Here is a 16,345-nt window from a genome sequence, read left to right as displayed (position 1 = left end):
AGAGGGTGGTACGTGTATGGAATGAGCTGCCAGAGGAAGTGGTGGGGGCTGGTACAATTGCAACATTTAAGAGGCATTTAGAAGGGTATATGAATAGGAAGGGTTTGGAGGGATATGGGCCGGGTGCTGGCAGGTGGGACTAGATTGGGTTGGGATATCTGGTCGGCGTGGACAGGTTGGACTGAAGGGTCTGTTTCCATGTTGTACATCTCTATGACATCCCTGAATATTATGGGCAATTTAGCATGGTCAATTCACCTAACCTGCACATCTTTTGGATTGTAGGAGGAAACAGGAGCACCAGGAGGAAACCCATGCAGACACGGGGAGAATATGCAAACTTCACACAGACAATCACCCAAGGTTGGAATTGAACCCAGGTCCCTGGCGCTGTGAAGCAGCAGTGCTAACCATTGAGCCATCATCATCTAAACATATATAAAATTGTATGAACATCTCTAAACATATATAAAATGTACATACACCCCAAACATGTAAAAATCTGTAACAACACATCTAAACATGTATAAAACTGTCCTGACATGTCTAAACATGTATGGAACTGCACGCACTCCTCAAACTTGTATAAAACTGTACCAACACATCTAACAATGTATAAAACTGTAACATGTCTACAGATGTATAGAACTGCACCCACTGCCCAAACATCTACACAACTGTACCAACACATCTAAAAATGTATGATACTGTACCCAAACCCTGAAACATATCGAACTGCACTCACACTCCTAGACATGTATAAAACTATACTAACACCTCAAACGTGCACACTGAGACATGTCTGAAACTACTCACATCCCTCAAAGCAGAAATGAAGTTATATTACACCCAAAACAGTACATAACTGTACCCATGTCCACAGGACAAAATAAAACCATATCCATTCTTCATTGAAAACAGTATAAAACTGCACACACGCCTCAAAACTGCATAGCAACCTCAAAAGAGCTAAGCTGAACCCCACTGGTTGCAGACAATCCCAGTTGATTTTAAGTGGCCCAATCAGATACCCACCCTCTCACCTTTGCACAATTGGCCTATGATAGGATGTTGTTGGGAATCAGAAAACAGGACAGCCCTGCCAATATTGTAGCATCCCTACAACGCTGGCAAACAAACTCACCCCCCCCCCCTTCTGTCTAGTCCAAAACATTCTACCCATATAGAGACATAGTGTCATACAGCACAGAAACAGATCCCTCTGTCTAACCAGTCCATGCCAACCATAATCCCAAAATAAACTAGTCCCACCTGCCTGCACTTGGCCCGTATCCCTCCAAACATTTCTTATTCATGTACTTACCTAAATGTCTTTTATATCTTGCCACTATATCCACCACTTCCTCTGGAAGTTCATTCCACATGTAAACCTGTGTAAAACTGTTGTCCTTCACATCTTTTGTGGAAGACCCCACACACCCCTCACTCAAACTCTTCTCCCTCCTACCACCTGGCAGATGATGCTGGAGATTCAGTCTCTCACGGCTGGACTGTGCGACAGTTTCTTCCCTCAAGCCATCAGGCTCCTTAACACTGTATGATTGGACTCTTTCCCATCTGAAATTCTGTGCTTGACTTCGAATTGCTGCTAGAAAAATGTCAATTATTCATAATTCTTTTATTACACTGTAATGTGTGTGCCTTGCACTTCTTTTGCACACTATGTTGCCCTGTCTATGATTGTCTAGTTTGTGCTGTCCATGTAGCACCCTTGGTCCTGGAGTGAACGCTGTCTCATTTTTACTGTATCAGTTGTATATTGACAAATAAAAGCCACTCTACTGTTTTTCTAAATCTTTCTCCTCTCACCTTAAAAATATGCCCGCCTGGTCTCGAAATTCAAGATCCTCAGGAAAAGACACCCCTCGTGATTTTATAAGGTCACCTCTCAACCTCCTGCACTCCAGTGACAAGAGTCCCTGCCTCTCTTCATAACTCAAACCTCCCCCCCCTCCTCCCGGTTCTGGCAACATCCTGGTAAGTCCTGCTCGATCACAGTGGAGAATGTGAAACCAATGACATCTAAACAGAAATGTTTAGATCCTGAGACGAACTGCAGCTCTGTAAATGAAGGGGCCTATGGGAATGTGCTTCCTACAACGTCCTATTGTTTTGGAGGAACGCAATTAAACAGAACATTTCAGTTTGACAGCCCTGATTTACAATGTTTACGTTGCTCCCATTTCGCAGAGAAAGCAGTGGCCCCTCAACACAAGTACATTTCTCCATGTAAGTAGGCCTTTGTGAAAAGCATCTAATTATGTCAAGCATTAAACTATATCTGGAGTCCTTGATGGCCTGCGGGAGAGAGATGGCTGTTATTCATAAACTTGACAGGTTTGGAACGTTTGCACTTGGACTCTGTTATTGTGGAGTATCCTTGACCTATACTCACTGCTGCATTCTGATCCTTGAAATCTGAAAGATGGGGCTGAGCCTAGGGTCTTTTGAAGGGATGCAGGGAAGGGGTAAAGTGGAAACTCCCACCCTGTCATCTCAGCACATTCAATCCAATTTATGGACCTCTGGTGGGAAGTGGCCAATCAGAGGTGCAGAATCCACTCATGCCAGTATTGTGTGAAATGTCACATTGGATAGGAAAATCCAAACCACTCCTACTTTCACTTCTCTCGGTGCTGCTCAACCAGTGTGGCAATTAATTACTTTTGCTTGGCAAATTCATTTCTCGGAGAAAGTGAGGACTGCAGATGCTGGAGATCAGAGTCCAGAGTGTGGTGCTGGAAAAGCACAGCCGGCCAGGCAGCATGTGAGGAGCAGGAGAATCGACGTTTCGGGCATAAGCTCTTCATCAGGAGTCAGAAATTCATTTGTAGCCAGATTGATAACCAAACTGGATCTTCGTAACTGAACAGTTTCATCGACTGGTCTAAGTGTCATTTCCAGGTTTCTCAAACGTAATAAACTCGTCAAAGTAAATCACACAGACATAGAGTTCTTTGAGTACTTTATTATAAGGTTGTTGGTGCAGTTTTCATTCCAAATGGTGTGACTTTACATTAATAAATTCTATCTGGTGTTCCCAAATCTGATAGTTCTCTGGATCTATCAGTCAGTGGCACTTGTCATAGAGTCACAGAGATGTACAGCATAGAAACAGACCCTTCAGTCCACTTGTCCATGCCGACCAGATATCCCAACCCAATCTAGTCCCACCTGCAAATCATATCCCTCCAAACCCATCCTATTCAAATAGCCATCCAGATGTCTTTTTAGTGTTCCAATTGTACCAGCCTCCACCACATCCTCTGGCAGCTCATTCCATACACGTACCACCCTCTCCATGAAAATGTTACCCATTAGGTCTCTTTTATATCTTTCCCCTCTCACTCTAAACCTATGCCTTCTACTTCTGGACTACCCCACTCCAGGGAAGAGACGTTGTCTATTTATCATATCCATGCCCCTAATGATTTTATAAACCTCTATAAGATCACCCTTCAGCCTCCGGCCCTCCAGGGAAAACAGCCCCAGCCTATTCAACCTCTCCCTGTAGCTCAGATCCTCCAACCTTGTCAATACCCTTTTAGCAAGCTGGTGCTGAATTGTGTATGCCCAATTCTTTTAAAACAAACCTCCAATCTCAGAATAGGAAATGACCCAGCTTTTATTAACACATTAACTTTACAATAATCAACACAGAGTCTTTGCAAACCATCTGACTGCAACAGGTGAGTTCCAGGTATAAAGACCCAGTTTAATAATGTCATTGTTCATCATTAATCTCACTTGAACTAATTTATCCATATAAAGCCTGTAAAGCTGTTGTTTATAGGGAACACATTCCCTATGCTAACATTATAAACAGTCAAAGCTGCGTACCCTGGATTATTCATACTTTCTGAGCTTATAGTAACCTTTGTTACATCTGTTTGATATTTTTCTGAAAGCAACAAAAACCTATCTAATGTTTTAAACTGATTGCGGGGGACTAACTTTTAGATTTTCAGTTTTTGACTCTTTTTCCGATTGTCCCCACTGTCCCAATTTCATTTCACTCCCTATTTTGTTCACTGCCATAACTATACCTTCCCCTGACTATCCTCTCCTGTCATAATATCGATAACATCTCTTCTGGAACACCAGGTCCAGTTCTGGTCGCCCAGTTACTGGAAGGATATTATTAAGTTGGAGAGGGGTCAGAAGAGATTTACCAGGATGTTTCCAGGTATGGAGGTTTGAGTTATAAAGAAAGGCTGGATAGGCTGGGATTTTTTTCACTGGAGCACAGGAAGTTGAGAACGACCTTATAGAGGTTTATAAAATCATGAGGGGTATAGATAGGCTTAATAATAGTTGTCTTTTCCCTAGGATAAAGGATTAAAAGATGAGGGTCCACATCTTTAAGGTGAGAGGAGAGAGATTTAAAGAAGACACAAGGGGCAAACTCTTTTACACAGAGGGTGGTTTGTGTGTGGAATGAATTTCCTGAGGAACTGGTGGGTGTGGGTACAATTGCAATGTTCCACAGACATTTGGATAAGTGTATGAAGAGGAAAGGCTGGGAGGGATATGGGCCAGGAGCAGGCAGGTGGGACTAGTTTGGTTTGGGATTATGTTCGACATGGACTGGTTGGATTGAAGGGTCTGTTTCCGTGCTGTATGACCCAGTGACACAATCGCTGACATTCTCTCTTGTCTGAAGTACTCACTGCATATTTTACACCAGTGAGCTGCTTTTTAATTTGACAAGGTCCATTAACCTTGCTTTAATGTTTCCCCAAAGACAGGTGACAATGTATGTACCCTGTCTCCCACATCACAACATTGTCCTATTTATTTGCTTATTTTCCATTGTTTGTTGAGCATTCTTTAAATGCTTTTTGGTCAGCTCATGCGCTTCTTTCAGTTTCTGTTTGAAACTCAAAATACAAGGTAGGAATGTAGAATCCTAACATTTCTCACCTCCATCTTTTTTCTTGCGTCTTTGGCATTTCCTGCTTCACTTTCCCCTTTCCAGGTGGAGACGATGGGGTAGGATTGTAAACTCTTGGATGTGTTCATTTTGATCACATGACCCCAAGTCTCTAATAGACCCAACCAGTCAAAGGGCCATTTTCTTCCTTCTAATTTTTTTTTTTAAAACTGATACACACAAAAATGGATATTAGGAAGGGGTAGGAGTGACTCACTCTCCCTGCCTCTGATCCACAAGGCTCTGGGTTCGCCTCCCACCCCAGGACTTGCTGCACAGCCATCAAACTCATCCACTGGCAAAGGTAAGCCAGAGTTTCTCAGCATCTGTTCCCTAAGTCTGATAAATCGGGGGGGGGGGTGGAATTAATGGCAGGAAGGTCACCTAAAATCACCCAATATATGCGAAGAACACAGTACTTTGTGGTCATCTCATTTTTAAAGCAAAAAAGGATCCAACCATGTAATCCCTAAATAAAATGAAAAGCAAGTGGTTTATTTTAAAATGTACTCCTGTGATTTTCCTCCTGCAGCAGTGTTCTGGAGATTAACCTTCAATTCTCAATGACTCCAGGACAATTCTGAAGTTTGCTGACCTTAGCACTCAGGTTTCAGGCTCCATCAAATACCTCTTTTTCTCCTCCTTCTCCTTTTCCCTCTGAGACTTCACTTTCCTTCTTTATGTTGGCCTGTTCCACATCCTTGTCTTAATCAACAGAGTCACGAAAGCAGCGAATCCAAACGCTTTTTGAAACAAGCTTCTCGTCCTGGAGCGTCACTTTCCAAAGACATGTTCCTATTCTAGCTCCAAGTCTCTCTCTTCCTGCAGCACCTTTAAAAGTTCCACCATCTGGTTTATTTGGCTTCTTCCTACCACAATATATCACTTCATACTTCTCGACTTATCAGTTCATCTCTGATGCGTCTAACCATTTTATCATTGATTCGCACATTTCTGTCACTTTCGAAAAGATGCTCTCTAACGCCCAAGCCCAGATCATCTTGTCAGAGTGAATTGTCAGTCTGTCTGTCTGTTGTTTGTTAGTTGGCAAAGTCATAGAGTCATAGAGCATGGAAATGCTCCCTTCAATCCGACCACTCGGTAACAACCATAAACTAAACTAGTCCTACCTACCCTGCTCCTGACCCTATCTCTCCAAACCTTTCCTATTCATATTCTTATCCAAGTGTCTTTTAAACATTGTAACTGTGCCCGCATCCACCACTTCCTCTGGACGCTCATTCCACACACGAATCATCCTCTGTGTAAAAAAAAAATCCCTTGTGTCTTTTTTAAAGCTCTCTCCTCTCACCTTAAAAATGTGCCCCTGAGTCATGAAAACACCCATCCTCGGGGAAAAAGACCTGCCATTAAGCCAGTCGATACCCCTCATGATTTTATAAACCTCTTTGAGGTCACCTCTCCACCTCGTACACCCTTCAAGCTCCTTGGGCCAAACTCAAGCCGACTTGGTGAGACGGTACCATTGTCCAAAGGGAAGGGGACAGCTCACCAGACTCTGGCTTCCTTACAGGGGATTCAGCAAGACCTGGCTTCCATAACTCAGACAGGCTTTAACCAACCTTCACCAGACATTGGAAGAAAGAGTGCAGCTAATTTAAGCCATAAATCACCACCTTTATTTCATATCCTATTTATTTCTTCTCTTGAGCTTTATTTGTTTATGTGTTCCGAGAGTCTGTGCAGTGAGGGACTGTGATGGTGTCCCACAGAGCCAGGAACGGCACACGGTTAGAACAATAGATTGACAGAAAGCGGCCGGTAGGATTAGAGGAAAGGGTGATGGTGTAGTCAGTGCAGAAAGGTGGCAGAGGGCGACAGAATGCAGGAACCACCAGTGTCTGCAAGCAAGGCACCAAGAATCTTTACAGAAGCATGCATCTGTGATCCTCATTATAATTATGCGTTAGATGCAGAATCTGTTCCTGGCAGCAGATCTGAGGTTTCTGAATATTGTTGTGCGATGAACACACTACTGTAAATGGCAGAACCCTTAGGAACATTAACATACCAACAGATCTGGGATGCAGGCCCACAGCTCCCTAAAAGGGCAACACGGGTGACCAAGGTGATTAAGAAAGCTCGCCTTGTTGATGGGGTACTGTTGGGGATGGGCTTAGATTAGTTCACAGGTTGGTGCAACATCGAGGGCCGAAAGACCAGTTCTGCGCTGTATTGTTCTATGTTCTATGTTCTATAATTGCCGATAGTGTCCAGGAATGTACAGGCTGGGTGAATGAGCCATGCGAAATGCAGGCTTACAGGGATAAGGTGGTGGTGTGGGGAGGTGAGTCTGGGTGGGATGCACTGCAGAGGGTCAGTGTAAACTCGATGGGCAAAATGGCCTGTTTCCACACTATCGGGATTTTATCTTACATCCTGAGTGTCCATGCCGGAAGCCTCAGGAGCAAAATCTACTTCCTCAATGCTTGTTATTATTCCGAATACTTCAAAACAATCTCAAAGACAACATCTGAAGTACCACAGCAGCTACTGGAATTTTCACTGCTTATTTGGATATTAACTAGTTTACGATAAAACTTTTCTCTTGAAGTAAAATAAAGAGATTTCTTGGTGATCCTAATCATCTGTTATCCCAGAGTCATAGAATTGTTACAATGCAGAGGGAGGCCATTCATGCCTGTACTGGTTTTATCCTGTGGTGCCCATCTCCTACCTTTTCCCCCTATCCCTACAGACTATTTCTACCCAACAGAAAAATCCTTCTTCAGTCCCTCAATTGAACCTGCCTCTATTACATTTCCAGGCAGAGCATTCCATATGCTAACTACTCGCTGAGATTAGATTCCCTACCGTGCAGAAACAGGCCCCTTCGGCCCAACAAGTCCACACCGACCCTCCGAAGAGTAACCCACCCAGACCCATTTCCCTCTGACTAAAGGAACCCATTGCTATGGGCAATTCAGCATGGCCAATCTGCCTGACCTGCACATCTTTGGACTGTGGGAGGAAACTCACGCAGAACGGGGAGAATGTGCAAACTCCACACAGACAGTCACCCAAGGTGAGAATTGAACCCAGATCCCTGGTGCTGTGAGGCTGCAGTGCTAACCACTGAGCCACTGTGCCACCCTGAGACTGTTTTCACATCGTCCTTGCTTCCTTAGCACATCACTTTAAATCTATGTCGTCTCGTTCTTGTATCTTTAAGAAGCAGAAATGGCTACTCCCTCTCCACTCTAGCCAGCCTATTTGTAACTGTGAGAACTTCAACCAAATCTCCTCTCAGCCTTCTTCTTTCCAAGGTGAACAGTCCCAAGTTCCCTAATCTGTTCTCATTGCTGAAGGTTCCCATTCCTAGACCCATTATGGTAAACCATGTCTGCCCTCTCTCTAATGCGTTTGCATCTTCTGTATAATATGGCATCCACCATAGAATCCCGACAGCATGGAAACAGGCCCTTCGGCCCAACAGGTCCACATCAACCATCTGAAGAGTTATCCACCCAGACACCTTCCCCTACCTCATGTTTACCCCTGACTAATGCAAATAACCTACACAAACCTGAGCACTATGGGCAATTTAGATGGCCAGTTCACCTGACCTGCACATCTTTGGATTGTGGGAGGAAACCGGAGTACCCGGAGGAAAGCCACGCAGATACGGGAAGAATGTGCAAACTCTACACAGACAGTTGCCCGAGGCAAGAGTCGTTCCCGGATCCCTGGTAATGAGAGACAGCAGTGCTATCCCCTGAGCTCCTGTTATACTCCTGGTGAGGTCTAACAAGTGTCCTGTACAAATTCAACATCATCTCCCTGCTCTTGTACTCTACACCTTTATTAATAGAGCCAAGAACGCTGTATACCTTACTAACTGCTCTCTCCGCTTGTCCTGCCACCTTCAATGATCTGTGCATAAGGATACCTAGGTCCCTCTGCTCTGCATCCCCTTTTGAATTGTACCCCTACATTTTCTTTCAATGTTTTCCTTATCAAAGTGCAAGGGCTCATAATTCTCTGCATTGAATTTCATTTGCCATCCATCCACTCACTCCACCAACTCAGCAATGTCCTTGTAGATGTCCCACACTGTCACCCTCACCGTTTACAATGATCGTAAGACTGGTGTCATCTGCAAACTGTGCAATTCTCCCCTGCACAGCAAGATCTAGATCATTAATGTAATATATATATATATCAGGAAAAGCAGGGGTCTCAGTACTGACGCCTTGGGAACCTCCAACACAAACCCATCTCCAGCCTGAAAAATATTCATTGACCATTCCTATCACTCAGCCAGTTTTGAATCCACTATGACACTGTCCCCCAGATACCATGACCCACTACTTTCCTCGCAAGTCTGTTATGCAGTATTTGTCTTTTGGAAATCCATATATGCCACATCATTAGCGTTAACGTCATCAAATTTACCCATTACCTCTTCAAGAAAAGCTCCAGCAGATTGGTCAAACACACTTTCTGACTTAGGAATCCGTGGCGACTCTTTCTGATCAACCTTATTGAAGAAGTGACCCGAGGGGAGAATCAAATCCGGGTTAGCACTGTGAGGCCGCAGTGCTAACCACTGAGCCACTGTGCTGCCCTTGTAGAGAATGATTGCTAGAAATCACTTGATTAAAAACTGTAAGTCTAATTAACTGAGAGTCAAGCCACAGGCAGCAATGCAAACCAACTTAAGTTCATTGTGAAAATAACTTTTTTTGTCAAATAATTTTTCCGAATCTAACAAAGTTGTGTGAATCAGGTTATTGTATTTATGTTACATATGTGCACAGTTACATTTTTTAATTAAAGTAGTTTTCTGAAAGAAGATAAATAATCGATAAATTTGCTGGACGTTAACAAAGTTAAAAATAATTTTACAGTGACTTATTTGAATTACTTCACAACACTGGATTTTCAGCTTTAACAGCTGTCCCATTTATTCCAAGTACCCAAAGGATGAATGTCTTAGTTTATTACCGTACTTCAAAAAACAACATTTTTGTGATCCTATTTTTAAAATCTTACTTTTGACTTTCATCTCTTAACTTGTGGACATAGGATGAGTAAACACAGAATATAGGAATAGGACCAGGCCATCAGCCTCTTTAGTCTGCTCCACCATTCAATGTGGTCATGACTGGTCATCCTACCCTGTGCCCTGTTCCTGCTCTCTCCCATACCCTTTGATCCCTTTAACTCTAAAGGCTACATCATGCCTTCATCGCTCAGTCCTTTGAGTATCGAATTTGGGAAGTCATATTAGATTGTTCACGACATTGGTGAGGCCTCTTCTGGAATATTCTGTCCAGTTCTGGTTACCCAGTTGTAGGAAGAATATTCTTAAACTGGAGAGGGTTCGGAAGAGATTTACCAGGATGTTGCCGGGTATGGAAGGTTTGTGTTATAAAGAAAGGCTGGATAGGCTGTTTTTTTTTACACTGGAACGTAAGAGGTTGAGAGGTGACCTTATGGAGATTTATAAAATCATGAGGGACAAAGATTAGGTGTTTTTGATTATAATCTCCAAAGGTTTCCCCATCACTGACATTGTCTGGTTTTGATCAGGGGTGTGACATTTACAATTCCTCCAGTCCTTGGACATCATTCCCACATCCAAAGGGGATTGTGAAGTCTGTGGTCAGAGTCTTTACAGTTTCCATTGCAACTTCCTGGGAATCTAGCACTGCTGGTCTTTACAGTTTCCATTGCAACTTCCCTGGGAATCTATCATTGCTGGTCTTTACAGAAGCTCACCCGTGTCTATTTTTGTCCTCTCTAATTTCTCTGCATTTTTATCCTTTACTGTGAAACTGCCTCTTCTTTAGTGAAGGCAGATGTAAAGGATTTACTTAATATCACAACCACATCAACTGTTCCTTTTTTGGTCCCAAACAAAACTGCACTCTTCCTTTGATGATCCTTTTGGTATTTATATGATCAAAAAGACTCAACTCTTTTTTTAAACTCCCGCCAATCTATTCTCAGATATTCCCCCATTGCCACAGACCTTATTTCCTTTTTACTTCTTGTCTGTGTTTCTGCGCTTGTTCTCGTCAACCTTATGATCCTGCTGTTAATCATCAACTTCTTTTTAATCAGTTTTATTTCAACCTCGATAAGTGGAATCCTACAGGGGCCTGACTGATGTAGGATACGGGAGAAATGTGGCAAAATCCCATGGGACATGCAGTAAGCTCCATCCCAAAATCAGGAGGAACGCGTTGCATCTTTGGGCTCAATGCTGGGCGTCCGGGTGAGATGCCCACTCAGGAGTGGTGAGTTGCCTTTTCGGGGGTCAATGATCGTTAATGACCTTATCAACTACACCTTGCCTCATTCTGTATGACAGTGGGTGGTACAGCTGGGTCAGATAGGAGGTGTCCTGAGCGAGCGGGCAGCGCAGAGGGTTAGTGGTGGTAGGGTTGGCATGGGTGACAGTGAGTGGGGAAGATACCTGCAGCCAATGGTGAGGCATGGTAGAGCCTGAGCCTTGGTGGAAGTGAGTCAGTAGCGAAGTTAGAGTGAGTGTGTAGACGTCAGAGAGAAGACGGTGGCGCTTACACTCGGGGGAGTGGGGAATGCAGGGTATTCCTCCAGAGGGCTAAGAGAATATTAAACTACGCTGTTGGGAACAGTCTGGTCTCATGACTGCCCTGACGGTCCTGAGGGAAAACTCTACACCACCCCATCCATCTGGATGTGCTGGTCCCCACCCTGCGCTCCCCTTACACACATACACACACACACACGTTGCTGTTGATAGTATACACCAGTAATCTAATGGCTTCCTTATTACATTAGATTACATATTGTACAGAAACAAGCTCTTTGGCCCAACACATCGACACCTACCGTCCGAAGAGTAACCCACCCAGACCCATTCCCCTACCTTATATTTACCCCTTCTGGGCAATTTAGCATGGCCAATTCACCTGACAGGGCTTTTAAAGCGACACGGTGGCTCAGTGGTTAGCACTGCTGCCTCACAGCACCAGGGACCCCAGGTTCGATTCCACCCTCAGGCAACTGTCTGTGTGGAGTTTGCACATTCTCCCCGTGTCTGTGTGGGTTTCCTCCCACAGGTCAGGCTGATTGGCCAAGGGAGTTACAGGATAGGTAGGGGAATGGGTCTGGGGGTGAGGAGGGATGCTCTTTGGAGGGTCGGTGTGGACCTGATGGGCCAAGTGGCCTAATTCCACCCAATAGGGATTCACCAATGCCAAGCGTGCTCGTCTCATTCTGAAACAGCTTAGCAGTGGTGAGTGTTGCATGGGGCTTTAATTGGGTAGGAAGGGCACAATAAGGGCAGGGTGGGTGGTTAATGTGGAGAGTTTGCTGAGATATAGTGAGAAAATCCACCAGGCCTTATAGCGAGAAACCCTCTGTGAAACTTGATGAACTAATGCGCTTAAATAAAAAAACGTGAGATTCATCGCTATGTGTTTATTAATTGAAGGAACGCTTTTTTTATAGCCTCTCCTTGCCCTTATGAGAATAGATTTAGCCTTTTTCTGAACCACCTCGCCTTGGAAGAACTCCTAGTGCTTACATCCATTCCAATTGCAAATGTTTGATTCCAAACATCTTGGGGTCAGATTCCTTTTAAAATTACTGACATTAGTTCTTCTCTAACTGAATATTTTCATATTTGCCTTGCTTTATTCTTTCCTATCAATTCACCAAAATAAACCATATTATGATCGCTGTTTTCCAAACAGTTCCATAAAAACACACTCCATTGGTCTTACTTCCTTCTCCAGAGCCAGACCTTACAACTGCTTTCTTCTTCATTGGGCAGAAAGGGAGTACACTTTTCAGGAATTCTTCCCTTTGCTTGCTCTCTGCCCAAGTCTGTATACAATAATTGAAGACCCCAATGTTACAACTCCATAATTTTGCATCATTCTGTATTTGGCCTGCATATATGTTCTTCCAATCCCTTTCCACTATGTCGCTGTCTATACACCAGTAATGTAATGGCTTCCTTATTAGCTTACCTACAGTATGGAAACAAGCTCTTTGGCCCAACAAGTCCACACCGACCCTCCAAAGAGTAACCCACCCAGACCCATTCCCCTACCCTATATTTACCCCTGACTAATGCACCTAACACTATGGGCAATTTAGCATGGCCAATTCACCTAACCTGCACATTTTTGGATTGCAAGAGGAAACCAGAGAACCCAGAGGAAACCCACGCAGACACGGGGAGAATGTGCCCCAAGGCAGGAATTGAACCCAGGTCCTTGGTGCTGTGAGGCAGCAGTGCTAACCACTGCGCCACCATACCACCTCATTGTTCCCTCATCTTTATTCCATTTGTCTCAATCAGGAACTCTAGGCAAGTAACATCTTCTTTGTAATGTTTCATTCTATCTTCAAATTTGTATAAATCGCAAGTGATTAGCACCAATTCCAGCACCTTCAACTTTCACTCCCTTAACCAGTCAATCCCTAAGCTAGGATTTTGGTCTCAACTCTGCTGCTGATTTGTAATAATCTATCTTTTCTTATTCATTCATTGGGTGTCACTGGCTGGGCCCTGCATTTATTGCCCATCCCTAGTTGCCCTTGAGAAGGTGGCGATGAGCTACCTTCTTGAACTGCTGCAGTCCACCTGTTGTCGGTAGACCCACAATGTTATTAGGGAGGGAATTCCAGGATTTTGACCCAGCGACAGTAATGGAAAGGCAATATGTTTCTAAGTCAGGGTGGTGAGTGGCTTGGAGGGGAACTTGTTGGGGGTGAAAACTGTATCTGCTGCCCTTCTCCTTCTGGATGGAAGCGGTTGTGGGTTTGGAAGATGCTGCCTAAGGAGTCTTAAAGAATTCCTGCCGTGCATCTTGTAAATAGGACACATTGCAGCTACTGAGTGTGGGTGTGGTGCCAATCAAGCTCTCGGCTTTGTGCTGGATGGTGCCAAGTTTCTTGAGTGTTGTTGGAGCTGCACCCATCCAGGCAAGTGGGGAGTATTCCATCACACTCCTGACTTGTGCCTTGTGGATGATGAACAGGCCTTGGGGAGTCAGGAGGTGAGTTACTCATCACAGTATTCCTAGCCTTTGACCCCCTCTTGTAGCTACTGAGTTTGTGCAGTGAGTCCAGTTTAGTTTCTAGTAACCCACAAAATGTTGATAGTGCTATCTTCATCATGAATGCCAAAGAGTGATTATTACATTTGCTCTTGTTGGAGATGGTCATTGTCTGGCACTTATGTGGCACGAATGTTATTTGTCACTTATTGACCCAAGCAGACCAGAGATTGCTAACTTTGAATCCTGTCTTTAGCTTTATACCAATCTCCTGAAAGTCTATATGTAGGACCTCAGTCCTTTTCTGACCTGTGTCATATCCCCAGCACAGACAATGATTTCTAGCTACGTCCCTTCCTCTCAGTAAATGTTCGATATCTCCTCGATGACGTTATTTACTCTGGCATCATGGAGATAACACACAGAAACTTGTCACTTGTCAGCCCAAGCCTGGATATTGTCCAGATCTTGTTGTATTTGAACATGGACTGCTTCAGTGTCTGAGGATTCGTAAATTGTGCTGAACATTGTGCAATCATCGGCGAACATCCAATTTTACCGAACAGGGTGTCTCTAGGACTTTACGACTCCTCAACCAGTGTAGGAGTTAGTCATTCACCCCGGTACCTTGGCGTGTATCAGGGAAAGGTCAACCCAGCACGAGCCCAACAGGAAGTGAGCCTTTACTCAAAGACAACAAAGGTAAGCATCAAAACCTTTACAGTTTTTAACAATTCCACTCGATTCTGTGGAACTTGTCCACTCCCTGGACACTCGTTGCATTTGTCTGTTCACCAAATTGTTTGGTTCACTCCTTTCCCTCTCTCTCTGATCGGGGCGGGCGGTGAGCTTCGCTGGTTTCTGACGTGTCTCTAGTTTGGAGGGAGAGTAGGGTCAGGTCAAGCTCTGCCATGGCCCAGGGCCAGGGTCAGGGGCAGGGCCAGGGCCAGGACCAGATTCATGGTCAGGGTCAGGGCCAGGATCAGGGTCAGGTTTCAGGGTCAGGATCAGGATCAGGGTCAGGATCAGGGTCAGGGCCAGGGTTAGGGTCAGGACCAGGGTCGGGGTCAGGGTCAAGGTCAGGATCAGGGTCAAGGCCAGGGTCAGGATCAGAGCCAGGGTCAGACTCAGGATCAAGGCCAGGGTCAGGGCCAGGGTCAGGGTCAGAGCCAGGGTCAGGGCCAGGGTCAAGATCAGGTCCAGGATCAAGGTCACGGCCAGGGTTAGGGTCAGGGCCAGGGTCAAGGTCAGGGCCAGGATCAGGGTCACGGCCAGGGTTAGAGTCAGGGCCAGGGTCAGGGTCAGGGTCACGGCCAGGGTTAGAGTCAGGGTCAGTGCCAGGATCAGGGTCAGGGTCAGGGCCAGGATCATGGTCAGGGTCAGGGCCAGGATCAGGATCAGGGTCAGGATCAGGGACAGGGTCAGGGTCCGGGCCAGGATCAGGGTCAGGGCCAGGATCAGGATCAAGGCCAGGGTCAGGGTCAGGGCCAGGGTCAGGGCCAGGGCCAGGATCAGGGTCAGGATCAGGGCCAGAGCCAGGGTCAGGGCCAGGGTCAAGGTCAGGGCCAGGATCAGGGTCATGGTCAGGGCCAGGGTCAAGGTCAGGGCCAGGATCAGGGTCACGGCCAGGGTCAGTGTCAGGGTCAGGGCCAGGGCCAGGGTCAGGATCAGGGCCAGGATCTGAGTCAGGGTCAGGGTCAGGGCCAAGGTCAAGTTCAGGGCCAGGATCTGAGTCAGGGCCAGGGTCAGGGTCAAGGTAAGGGCCAGGATCAGGGTCAGGGCCAGGACCAGGGCCAGGGCCAGGGTCAGGGCCAGGGTCAGGGTCAGGGCCAGGGCCAGGGTCTTATACCTTCCTGGCTGCTTTTTCTCAAATTTTCCAAGAGCTTGACCAATCAAGGGCATTGCGTTAATTGATGTTATCACCTTGAAATGTTGTTAATGGGTCTCAATGGTTTGCCTGAAAATGTGTTGCTGGAAAAGCGCAGCAGGTCAGGCAGCATCCAAGGAACAGGAGAATCGACGTTTCGGGCATAAGCCCTTCTTTCCTGAAGAAGGGCTTATGCCCGAAACGTCGATTCTCCTGTTCCTTGGATGCTGCCTGACCTGCTGCGCTTTTCAGCAACACATTTTCAGCTCTGATCTCCAGCATCTGCAGACCTCACTTTCTCCCCAATGGTTTGCCTGCTATGAATCCTCTGATGCGTTTGCCCGGGGCCTGAAAGTCTGGCTTTTGTTCAAGAATATGCACCTGTTTTTTGGTTTTACTGGGACACATCTGACCCCAGGTATTTAGTGGTGATGTGTTTGTCAGGAAGTGTTGAATTGACCTTTTACACTTGGTAATGTGTTGTGGTGCCTCTCTGGTTCT

This window comes from Chiloscyllium plagiosum, chromosome 12 (genome assembly GCF_004010195.1).
Source record: "Chiloscyllium plagiosum isolate BGI_BamShark_2017 chromosome 12, ASM401019v2, whole genome shotgun sequence".
Lineage (NCBI taxonomy): Eukaryota > Metazoa > Chordata > Chondrichthyes > Orectolobiformes > Hemiscylliidae > Chiloscyllium > Chiloscyllium plagiosum.
The sequence above is the reverse complement of the archived record's forward strand: the minus strand, read 5'-3'. Positions refer to the sequence as shown.